We start from the raw sequence: 12742 nt of genomic DNA on the forward strand, positions 1-12742 counted from the left end.
GGAAGCAGCATCAAGTATGTCTCTATGGCTTTGTGACTGCTCATCATGTGCTTCTGCATCAGCATTCACTTGAAAACCTGTCTTAATTTTATCATGTGTGTAGTGTTTGGGGTAGGGCTTCCTACCAGGAGAATGTGGAAGCTTGGAGGATGACAGGTACTCCTATCCTCTGGGCACTTGACTTCCTCTTGACACCAGCATAACAAATAACATAAACACAGTATAAATTAGTTCCATCCGTCTTTGTGCTTTATATAATTGGTATCATAGAGTATGCATGGCTTTTATGTCTGGCTTCTTTCCTTTAACACAATGTTTGTGAGATTCATTCATATCATTAGGTGTAATGGTAGATTGTTTACCTTCATAACTGTGGTGTTTTCCCCATGTGAGTAAACTCAAATATATTTATCCATTCAACTGTTAAGGGATGTTTGGGTAGTTTTCAGTTTGAGGTTATTACAAATGCTGCTATGAACAATCTGATACATGCAGTCCAGTGAATGTAAACACATATTTTATTGGGAATATAACTAAAAGTGGAGTCATCAGGTAATAGGATATGGGAGTATTCAGCTTAAATGGATAAGTGCCAAACAGATTTCCAAAGTAGTTGCACCAATTCTCCTGTCCATCAGCAGTGTAGGAGAGTTCTGGTGCCTCCACTTATCCTTTTCCATCTTCTCATTTGAGGCATTCTGGTATATGTCCAGCATCACACCAGGGTTTAATTTGCATTTTCTTGGTAACTACTGAAGTTGAGCACCTGTCATGTTTATTGGCCATCTACAAATAATTTTTGCTGCTTGTTCTAACATGGTTATTCTAATAACAGATAGCCAAATTTCTTTTTTTTAAGATTTTATTTATTTATTCGAGAGAGAGAGAGAGAGCATGCAAGAGCACAAGCAGGGGAAGGGGCAGACAGAGGGAGAGGGAGAAGCAGACTTCCCGCTGAGCAGAGAACCCAACAATGCAGGGCTTGATCCCAGGACCCTGAGATCATGACCTGAGCTGAAGGCAGACGCTTAACTGACTGAGCCACCCAGGTGCCCCTATACCCAAATTTCTTATCCCATTTTTTCTCTAGCACTTTTCATAGCTTTTTTCTTTTTTTTTTTTTTTTTAACCAGTATAATGTCACAGAGAAATCAAATTCCCTCCTCCTAGGCTAATCTAATACAGTTGTTTTCTTACATTGTTCAGTTACCTATAGTAGTAAAGGGAACAATTTTTTTTCTTAAAACAAAGAGGAAGACTTCACTAACATGAAATAATTTGATGTATAATAAATATGAACAGACTCAAGGAAAATGATGCATAGTCATTTTGGAATTTAAATAGCTGATGTAAGTTTTTGGATGAGATAAATTATTTTACATCAACTGTATCTTCTCAAAAGGCAGTCAGCCTTAATGCTGAGAGAGAGAACAAGCCTAGAGAAGAACTTACCCTGATGGAATTTGCTTTCTAAATGAGAATACTGTTCAGGAGTTAATATGACATTGATAAATTTGTTTTAAATCAAATGAGCTATTGTTTAAAAGGCCATTTATATTATTAGAATTGAAGGCTGCCAAGCTATTCTGTGAAGTGCAGTCATGGAACTTTAGAGAAGGCTTCCATGCTTAGGTGAGTTGGATAAACTCATTAAACTAACAGAGTGATTGGAGCATTTTGAGCTTTGCTATAGACCAGATGGACAGTGTGACAGCTAAGAAAAGAATGTGAGAGTATAGTAGGAGATGCAGAAGCTAGGTTGTCTGGCTGTGTCCTCATTTTCCTGCTTTAAGCAAATACACAGTGGATTTATTGCCTGACAATGAGTGACAAAGGTATATAAAAAGCAACGGCTCTCCTTGTTGGAGAAAAAGATTTAGTTAGTTATATATTGCTTACGGAAGCTTCTTACCCTTTGAGGCATCAGTAGGATTTCAACTGACCCCAAGTCTTTCCAAATTACTTGCTTAGGTATTTTTCTACACAGAAAAGAGTTTTATGAAAGTGTCTAACTCAAGGAACAGTTTTCTTAAAGGCTTGAGTGTCTTTGCATGTTCTACTTCTTGACCAAGAGTGAACACAATGCACATCTCTCCTCACTTGTCAGTTCTTGCTCATGTGTCTTCCTGATTGGCCTCAGCAGGAAATGGATTAGTGATGGACTGAGAGGGCCCTGTGGCTTGACCGACCACCATCTCATCCCTGTGCCTGTCGTTCTATCATTATTGCTGTACCCCTGTGAGTTTTGGAGGATTTGGGATTTGGGAGTGGGCTTTCAAAAACACATGTATACTTAAAATTTTTATCATTTGGCATCTTATCAAAAACTTGCTAAAATAAGTCCTTCAGGGAAAGAGGAGGAGAGGGGAGAGAAGTTATGAGAGAAGAAATGAGTTAGAACACCAGTTTTACAGTCCACTCTTGATTCTGTCCAAAAAATTTACTGAAAGCATCACTCCTGAAAGGTATATATATATTCACTTCTTATCCCAGGAGTATCACAAATTTGAGGGTAAAATGTATTTTGGAGCAGACATCAAGAAATGTGTTCAAATAGTTTCTGCATTATTAAATTTGTCCTTAGATCAAATATAGGGTGTGTGTGTGTGTGTCTTCATTTTCACCCATTTCTTCCTCGAGATGATGGGTGTGACAACAAACAAAGGAAGGGCAACAATTATTTCTCCTTGTCACTGGGCTTTGCCTTTAAAATTTCTTCTGGCCTTTCAAACTGGCATGTTTCCCTCTGCCTCTAAATGGCTCATGTTTCAAAATATTCTGAGAGAATTGTTCCACTGTGTTTTCCATTCTGTAGTGAAAATCTCTGTCTATATGTTCTAGAGAAACTTGGTATGAATAATAAAGAGTAAAGAAGGGTCCACAGAAAAGACCACCTGATAGACCTCTCTTGAGTTCCACATGTGCTCTGTGATACCCTGTTTTCTCCATCCTTTCTGGAAGTGCCTGAATTACACCCTAATGGGCAGTGAACTCTTTGTGCTTTAAGGAGGGAGAAAAGAGGATCTGTTTGACTTTTGCTGAAGTTAGTCAATTAACACCTTGAGGTAGTAGCAGATGTTACTACCTGGAAGATACAATGACCTTTGATTTGAAAGAAGCCAGAACTTTAAAGTTTCAGGTAATTGTGTTTGAGATAATTCACAGCTGGTCTAGGGCCCTCGCCTCTTTCACTGACACTAAGCCATATTTTAACTCATCCCAAGATGTACAAAGTCTATTCATTGACTCAATGAGTTATTAATTGCCTTTAAAGTTTCATTAGAAGCAGAGACATTGCTAAAGACCTTGTATTAGTCACCCTTTGATCCATGTTCAGTTAGACTTTTGAAGCAAGAATTGATAATGTAACCAATGATGTCAAAAAAGAGAGGCTAATGCAGCTATTGGATTCTCCACTGTTCAGCTCCAACAAATATTGAAAAATGTATAGGACCTCTTGGAATGGCTTCCAGTCAGCCAATGTGAGATGCTGGATGGATAATAGATTACTGACGGTGATAGTTTGTGTGAGCTCACATGTTTGCTCTGTCTCTTCCTCCTTTCCCTGTCCTCACTTGTAGGTCATTTTCTTGCTGTCACCCCTTCCACATAAATAGCATATCTGCTCAAGACATAGACTTTATTTTGAAGGACACAGGTAATTCAAAAGCTATTTATGTTCGGATACTACTTACCTAATTTAAATAGCCCAGCAATGATGAAATACTAGCATAGCAGAATCTAAAATAGTTTGGCCCAGCTTATTAAGTTGTTATGATGCACATTACAAGCTCATTTGCTGTAATTAATTAGTGGAGAGAGGCTAGAGCCTCAGCCTTAATTGCTTCTATCTAACAAATGTTTTCGAGGAGAGTTCATTTATTAAGAACACAACTGAGAAGAGTACATATGCAAAAAGTTCCTTTTGTTCTCTCTTCACTTTACATTTTTTTCCAATGCTATTATTTAAAATGAATTTTTTAAAGCTCTAAATAGAAGCAAGTATTGTGTTCCTTTGCCAGCAGTCTTTTCTACTAAATTGACATTTCCTAAAATATCGTCTTTACATGCAGGGTGTTTTTCTCCCAGTAGATGCTGATCTTCATGCTTTAACTCTTTCAAATCCTTAGAATATTTAGGGAGTCGAGTTGGGAGTAATAATGGGATTCAGTTTTCTCCCTCTCCTTGTCAAGCCTCCAGAGCAGGATGAGATGACAAGTATAATTTTGCACTGTGAAAATAGTGATATAAAACCCATAGAATAGATAACACCGGGTTTTGACATCGGTCCCCTGAACTAGTATTATTATTTTTTATGGATATTCATTTTTTAGATGTGAACATGCAAACAGTAATAGTTCTTTCATTATTTAGCTCTGAATAATTTTCAAGGTATCTTTTTACATATATTATTTCCTTTAGTCATATTCCAAGCACTGAAGCTGGCTGGGCAAAATGCTGTTCCTCTCCATTTACAAGTAATGGAAATGACGTTGAAAGATGCTAAGGGATTTGGCCAAGAGCATGTATCTGTATTTAGTGGAGGCCAGAAGCAGGCCTGGCCTTCTGATAATTGGCACATATCCCTCTATAAAGATTTTAAACATACAGGGAATAAATATAACAGATACCCACATATCCACCTTCTTAGATTTAATAAATGTTAGCTTTCTATTTTCTTGCTTCAGATCATTTTTATTTGAGTGTTTGAAATCAAGTATTGTGAAGTATCTAATACTGTCCTTCCCCCATCTCTTTCCCATCCTTCCTGCCCTCCCTTAAGGGTCACCATAATCCTGAATTTGTTGGAAAGCATTCCCATGAAAGTTTTCAGACTTTGGCTCTATATGTATATATCCATGAACATATAGAATACTGTGTTATGCTTTAAAATTTCACATATGTGGAATCATATGTACCATTTTGCAACTTCAGTTTGGTCTTATCTCTTAAGTAGTATGTTCCCAAAATTTATTCCTGTAAATCTAGTTCATTCATTTCAACAGGTGCATAGTATTCCATTGTGTGAATAAGCCATGTTTATTCCTCCATTCTTTATTTATGGACATTTAGGTTACTGTCCATTTCCCCCATTTCAAACAGTGCAGTAAAGAATACCCTTGTACAAAAGAATATTGTTACCCCTTGGCCAAAGGTACAATAATTTCTCTAGGCCTGAAGGATATACCTAGAAGTTTAATTAATATGCTATACACATTTTCAGGTTGTCTAGGTGTTAGCATTGGTAGTTGTACCAGTTTGTACAAGCAATATATAAATTCTCTTTCCCCACATTCTTTCCCACAGTTGCTGTTATAAGCTTTCATATTGTTCTCCCCCACTCCCCTAGTTCCACTGGTGTATAATGATTTCTCCTTGTCTTAATTTGATCCTTATGTTACCTGTCTTTCCTTATACTTATTGGTCATTGAGATCTCTTCTTCAGCAAATTGCCTGATTATATTATTTGCTTTTTTTTCTGTTAAACTTTTTGCAGTAATCTTATTATATACAGGAATTTCATATATATTCTGAATATTTTAGCAATTCTGTCTCCTCCCAATCTGTGACTTGTCTCACCTTGGCTTATGGTGACATTTTTGTGGTACAAAAGATTTTTATTATGTGTAATATGATTGACTAATATTTTCCCTTCTATTTTTAGTATTCTGCCTTTTAAGAAATCTTAGACTGACATCATAAAGATACCTATTTTTTTTAAGGGCTTAAAGCTTTATAGATCTTATAATCATTTTGAGCTTATTTTTGTGGATGGTGAGAGGTAGAAATCTACTTTTACTCTTCCCTTGTGGTTAAGCAGTCATCCCAGTGACATTTATTGAATAATCCATATTAACTTTTGATTTTTTTTAAATTTAGTTTTTATTTTCTATCAAATGTATGTACAAAATACAAATGCTCAAGAATTCTACAGTCTATTTTAGAAATGGAAAATAGAAGTTCCCTGCTATTATACCTCTTACCATTTTCTGCACCCCAGATATAAACATTATTTTATTCTTTTTAGTCTTTATAAGGTAAAAAAAAAAAAGGAGAGAAAAGAAAAGAAAAAAAATTGTCTCTTAATAATATGCTTATGATAGCAGTTCTTAATTTGTCATATTGGGACATTATTCTTTAACTTTAAACTCTGGAAGTTGAGGGGGTTTTTTTGTTTGTTTGTTTGTTTATTTCTGTTCTCCTAAAATAATGTTACTGTAATTTTGGTTCAATAAATATTCTAGATTTACATCATTTTCATTATGCAAACTATTTACAAATGAGCTAGGTACTATAGTTTAATTATCTTTCCTGCATATTTTTTGGTTTGTTTTTCTTGGAGTTATGGTCTTATTTTATTCATGTATTTATTTTTTATGTTCTTTTCATAATTAACCCCAAACTTTCTCTTATATAAATCTCCTCTCATATTGAAACACTTCCATTTTATGACAATATCATCTTTTAAAAATTATTTTAATTAAGATATAATTGACATATAACAAATAAGTTTTAGGTGTATATCATAATGATTTAATATTTGTACATATTAAGAAATGATCACTACATTAAGTCTAGTTAACATCTATCACCTCACATGTTACAATTTTTTTCCTTGGGGTGAAAATTTTTAACATCTATCATCTACTCTGTTAGCAACTTTCAAATGTGTAATATGGTATTATTCACTGTAGTCACGATGCTATACATTATATCCTCATGACTTATTTATTTTATACCTGGAAGTTTGTACCTTTTGACTCCCTTTGCCCATTTCACCCATCCCCCAATTCTCCTATATATAAATGAGATTAAGTAGTATTTGTCTTTCTCTGTCTGACTTATTTCACTTAGTGCTCCCAAGATTCATCCATGTTGCTGCGAATGGCAAGATATTGTTCTTTTTTATGGGGGGCTGAATAATATTCCATTGTGTATGTATACATTTTCCTTGTCCATTTATCCACTGATATACATATAGATTGTTTCCATATCTTGGCTATTGTGAGTAATACTGCAGTGAACATTGCAAGGGGGCATATATCTTTTCAAATTAGTGTTTTCATTTCCTTTGGATAAATATCCAGAAGTGGAAATGCTGGATCATATAGTAGTTCTGTTTTTAATTTTTTGAGGAACCCCATGCTGTTTTCCATAGAAGCCACACCAATTTACATTCCCACCAATAGTGCACAAACATTCCCTTTTCTCCACATCTTCTTCAACACTTGCTTTTTTTTGTCTTTTTGATAATAGCCATTCTAACATGTATAAGGCAATATCTCATTGTGGTTTTAATTTGCGTGTATCATCTTTTTAAAGATGTCTGTCCCAGAAGCTTCTGACTTCCTCCAATCTGGACAAGTTATTCTCTAGGAGGTAAATGGCTGGTATCTTGAGATCTGTTATCATTCTGGGAATTCCCTTTGCTTCCCTCTTGGATTAGATTGCTTGTTTTCTGGATCCCATTCTTCCTCTCTTGGCTTAATTCCCTTAATTCAGTGGAATGTATTCATTAGTAGCTTCCTAAGAAAGAGTACATGTTAGATAAAGTTTTGGGGACCTTTCGTGTCTGAAAATATTCTCTATATAACTTGGCAAGGTATAGATTTTTAGATTAAATTTTCCTTGGATTACATTTCCCCTCAGAATTTTGAAGACATTACTTCTTTGTCCTACTTTCTTGTAATGCTCTTGAAAAGTCAGAGCCATTTTATTCCTGATCTTCAGTAAGAGAAGACTGGAAGTATGGAAGAAGTCTTCCTGAGCTGCAGAACATGAGTCCTTCAGTGCTAGAATTTGAAAGAAACTCGTGTGTGTTCAGTGTCTTCCTGCCTGGGAGAGGTGGGCAGGGGACATTCATAAGGCCCCAGTGAGGAGAGAAGTCAGTAAGTAGGGGGAGCCAACATTTTGGAAGCCTAAGGATACATGAGTCCCCTATGGGCCAAGTGAAGATAGGTTTGTGTTGTCTTCAAAGAATCTCCCCCAGAAGCTTCCTCATAGGTAGGAGACCCCAGCAGTAAGAGAGTATGGGTGTACTTTTTGAGTCAAGATCTGGGGGTGCACAAGAGGTCAACTAGAAAGTGCACTGTTGCATTGTGGAGGCTCCAAGGTGGGAGGTCAGCCCTCAAAGGGCCCTCAAATTTACCTTTGGGTGCTTGCCACCCAGAGGACACTCATAGCCAGATTTCAACAGCACCATGGAGGGCTCAATGGAGATGTTTTCAGTCATACCAAGTTTGCCACACAAAGAACCACTTTGTAAACACTCTTGGAGGAAGTATTCCAATAAGAAGAAAAGTAATTCTAGGAGACACAACCAAAGATATGGAAAATAAGGGTAAATAGATAAATGTACTAAAGTGGTTTTTTTGTCCAAAAAATTATCAGGGTCCAAAGGGAAAACAAACAAACAAAACCCAAGAAAAACCTCTACCATTCCAGAATTAAAATTCTAGGTAATATTAGGATGGGGACAAGAGAAGTAAAGACTAAAGGGATGAGAGTGTGTCCTAACAACACAGCCTCAGAATCTACAGAACATCATGATGATGTAAGATTTTTTTTCCCCACCAGAAGTATAAGGATGATTCAACATCAGAAAATATCAGTGGATTACAATATATTTACAGTCTTAAAAATAAGAATCATATATTCATTTCAAGAGATACAGGAAAATTATTTGATAATAGTAGGTAGCTGATTGTGAGTAAAGCTGTGGTATGCTGGAAATGTAATAAGAAATGACCCACTTCCTCTTCTCTGAAGGCTGGTGAACTTCCTGTAGACAATTCTACCTTAAGTTAAGGGTGGAAAATCTTAACTTTAAATGAAAATTAAGATTTGTTTTGTTTTATTTTGTCTTGGACTGGGTTCTTTAGAATCAGAGACTGACTGTAGAATTCAGGGCAAACACGTTTTTGAGGCGTATTCAAAAAAAGTCATTAAGTTTAAGGATAAGAAAAGTGGAAAAGTGGGGCAAGGATATGATTTCAGGACACATGCCACAATAAGTTACACCACAGAACTGTCCCTCCTGGAGTCAGGGACTGGCCTCTTGTACCTTTGAAATCAGTTGTTGATATATATGTGGTGATGGGTGGTGGTGGTGTCATGACTTCCCAAGAAAGTTGGCACCTGTCAGCTGAGGGCACTTCTCCTGAGAGAATTGTCTGGGAGCTATTCATAGACAACCTTCATAGCAGCTGAGAGGAGAGTATACCAGCCCAGTAAATGGGATGAGGGCAGTGTAGAGAGGAACAACTTAGCTTCTCCCACATAGAAGTTCATAATCATATATTCAGTTCAGTTCATATATTGAACTGAAAATTCTAGTTTCTGGATCAAGATTGTATTTTACAATTTAAAGTCATTGTAGGATTTTCCACATCATGTGGAAGATTGCTTGTTTTTATCCAGAGACGGAGGAAGATGTCCTCCAACTAAAAAGGACAGCACAAGACAGAAGACAAAACTAAAGTGGCTTTTTCTGATTACATCTCATGAATCCTGCATGCTTGATATACTACATGTGTATACGCATATATACATATTACGCATATGTACACATCATCACATTTCATGTCACACATACATGTTTGCACATATATACACATATGTATACATAGGTATTTCCTCTGTTGTCTCGTCTTATATTCTCTAGTTTAGAAAAAGAAGTATTATATTCCTATAATGATCTTATAAGTAGCTACTGTTAACATCAGTATTATATAAGCATTAAGATCAAAATAGCTGTTATTGCTACAGCAAAAGTGTAGATGATATTCATATTTTCTTTTTAGCATTCTACTTGTTTGAAATAAAGAGAGTTGAAAAGAGGATACTTCTTTTTCTGCCAAAGATCTGGAAACACTTTGTCCCTGGATGGACTTTCCGCCAAATGAGGATCTCCATAGGAATGGAAGAAATCACACGCTCTGCTCCAGGATCCTACATTTGCCAGGTCACATTGCTTTACTTTGGATTCCTACCATCTGAGAGAAGGTCAGTCCAAAGACCTAAGACCTACCATGGTGCTGCAGATTGCTGAGCAACGCCATGGAATATGTCCTCTTGCATCTTTGCCAGGTAAGGATCTGAAGATGAGATGTTTGCATCCCCGGTGCCTCACATTTTTATGCCAAACCAGGACTGCACTGCAAGAAGTCTCTTTGCCAATTTTCCTTTATTAAAAAGATTCTCCTCTCCATGCCCAAGAATAATATTATGGAAAAGGATAACCATTTAGCTGTGTTTGACCATGGTCCTAAGGAATTTAGCAGGATCCCACAGAATTCCAAACTACACATTTCTTAATTCATAAGCAATGGAGGAAAGGTACATCAACAGACATGATAATAGAAAATGCATAAATCTTTAGAATGTTTTACAATGTCACTAGAATGTGAAGCATCAATATCATGATAGGTGTCATATACCATGGCTATATATATAGTATGCAAGCATTATATTTTGAGCAATAATAAAATATGCTTCTTTAGAAATTGTGAAAGCTGAGATGACCATTAAGGATTTGGCATTTCATTTTGCTGTATGGAAAGACATTTAGCATGTGGTTTCACACCCAGCCCTTGGGAATTGGTCCAAGCTCAGTGGTCCTAGACATAGTCAACATCCTCTTCTTCTAGAGTTCAGATAGCCCCACTAGCATTCAGAATCTCCAGGCACACACTGACCATTATTTTAAAGTACATTTCTTAGTGCCAGACAACAGGCAAACACTAGTGAAGTTCCAGGGAGAGGCATGTTTATTTGTTTTCTGTGGTTCAGAAACCATTTCCGTTTGCTTGAATAAGACACTGTCTAAAAGCAACTTCCTCTCTTTTCCCATGGCTCCTTGAAATGGTACGAAAATGAATGAGAGGTGATCTCATTTTGTAGGAGGCACTGAGCAGAAGAAAAGTTTTGAAAAATTAACATAAATTCGTTCTGTGGGACTCAAGGTTGGTTTTTTTGTCATTGTTTGGTAATTCCTGTCTTCCCTCCCTCAATATACACACACACACACACACACACACACACCTTGGTCCTAATACTACATTATAAAGAAGTTTCATCTCAGGATGCATTTCTGTCTTTTAGCCCATATCACTACTCAGGAGAGGTCATAAGTGAGAAGAAAACAACGAGCAATGAAGTAGAATTAAACGAAGTTGCTGAAAAGAAAAATTTGTTTATACGTGGATCTCTGTACAGAGAAACCTGGTATATCAATACTGGACTGCTAATCTGAAAATCTGGAGTCTGACACCCATGTAATTTTGGACAGGACCCATAATCACACTGAGCTTCAGTTTCCATTTGTGTAAAATGCTGAAACTAGTTACCCACTTTGCTTACTCCAAATAATTATTGCTAGGTATCAAATGAGATAACAGGGGAAAATATGTCATGAACTACAAAGCACTTTACTAATATAAGATACCAGTAGGACATAAATATGTTAAAGCTAGAGATTAAATTGGTTTTCTTAACTTTGTCAAACCTTCCTATTTATGCCCTGTGCCATGAGGCCCTCAATTCCTACTCAAAACTGGTCTCCTACCTCCAGTCCCATACTTCAAAATCTTTTCAATCTCTCCTGTAATTTGGGAAATCTCCCTAAATTGCCATTTTCCAGGGAAATGTCTTACTCTCGGAAGCCACTCAAATCCCATGTGGTATTTTAAAATAATAAAAATAAGATGCCATGATAAAGGAATAATGTGGATGCTAATGTAATCTAGATGTCAGTTTAGATCTCATTGTCGCTTGAGAATCTGGAGGTCTGAACAAGTTGGTTCCTACTCCCAATTCCATAGCCCATAATTGATCAAAATAATGTCATATACATTATTGAGAACAGGTTTCCTGAAGATTGCTAGATCAATCTGGTCCTTTTTTTTTTTTCAAATGACAGAAACTCAACTTAAAATATCTTTAAAAAATAAATAGGTTCACTTACATAACTGAAAAATGGAAAGGTAGTATGACTTCAGGCATGGCAAGATCTATTGATTCAGATTATATCAACAGAATTCTTTTTCCTTTTGCTTTACTTTCTTCTTTGTTGTCTTCACTCATAGGCAGTCTCTCTTCGTTTGATAGGTAGACATGCTGATGAATGATTAGGATTTATTAGCAGTTAATCACTGCTGCAAATAACAAAAAAAAATAAAAATGGTTTAAATGAGATATTTCTTTCTCACTAATGTGTCTAGATGTAAATAATTTCGGGCTAGTAAGACAACTATGTCCCATGACATCTTTACGTACCCATTCTTAAAACTTTCTGAATGGCTATTTCTCAATCACCCATTGGTGTAATACTAGGAAGGGTTTTTATTTTCCATGACTCTTGTAGGTAAATATTCATCATCACCACAGCCTAACCACATGTTGTCTTTTTTTTTTTTAAATCATTATGAGGTTATTATAACCTTAGGGATACTTACTAAATCTGCTATTTAGAAAACTGCTATTTTTATCAGGTTAGTGCTTTTAACCTTGGCTGCTACACATTAGAATCACCTGAAGGATCTTAAGAAAAAAATGGATTCCAAGATTTCACTGTTGACCAATTAAGTCAGAATATCTAGGGAATGGGGCCTGGTTTGTTTGTTTGTTTGTTTGTTTAAATATAGGTTTTGGGGCACCTGGGTGGTGCAGTCGGTTAAGTGTCCAACTTGGTTTCGGCACAGGTCATGATCACATGGTCTTGAGATCGAGCCCCACATAGGGC

General features: G+C 36.3%; 1 long non-coding RNA gene across 1 annotated transcript in view; it reads left to right on the top strand.

Annotated features, from left to right (window-relative positions):
- Window positions 1–12742, top strand: part of LOC141371358 (uncharacterized) — a 39885-nt gene that overhangs the window by 21606 nt on the left and 5537 nt on the right. The window contains exon 3 of the long non-coding RNA XR_012376258.1: window positions 9863–10089. This is a non-coding gene — a long non-coding RNA (uncharacterized lncRNA). The remainder of the gene's footprint in view (window positions 1–9862; window positions 10090–12742) is intronic.

Source organism: Callorhinus ursinus, unplaced genomic scaffold (assembly GCF_003265705.2).
Source record: "Callorhinus ursinus isolate GAN/ISIS: 27379988/994484 unplaced genomic scaffold, GSC_fseal_2.0 scaffold3, whole genome shotgun sequence".
NCBI lineage: Eukaryota > Metazoa > Chordata > Mammalia > Carnivora > Otariidae > Callorhinus > Callorhinus ursinus.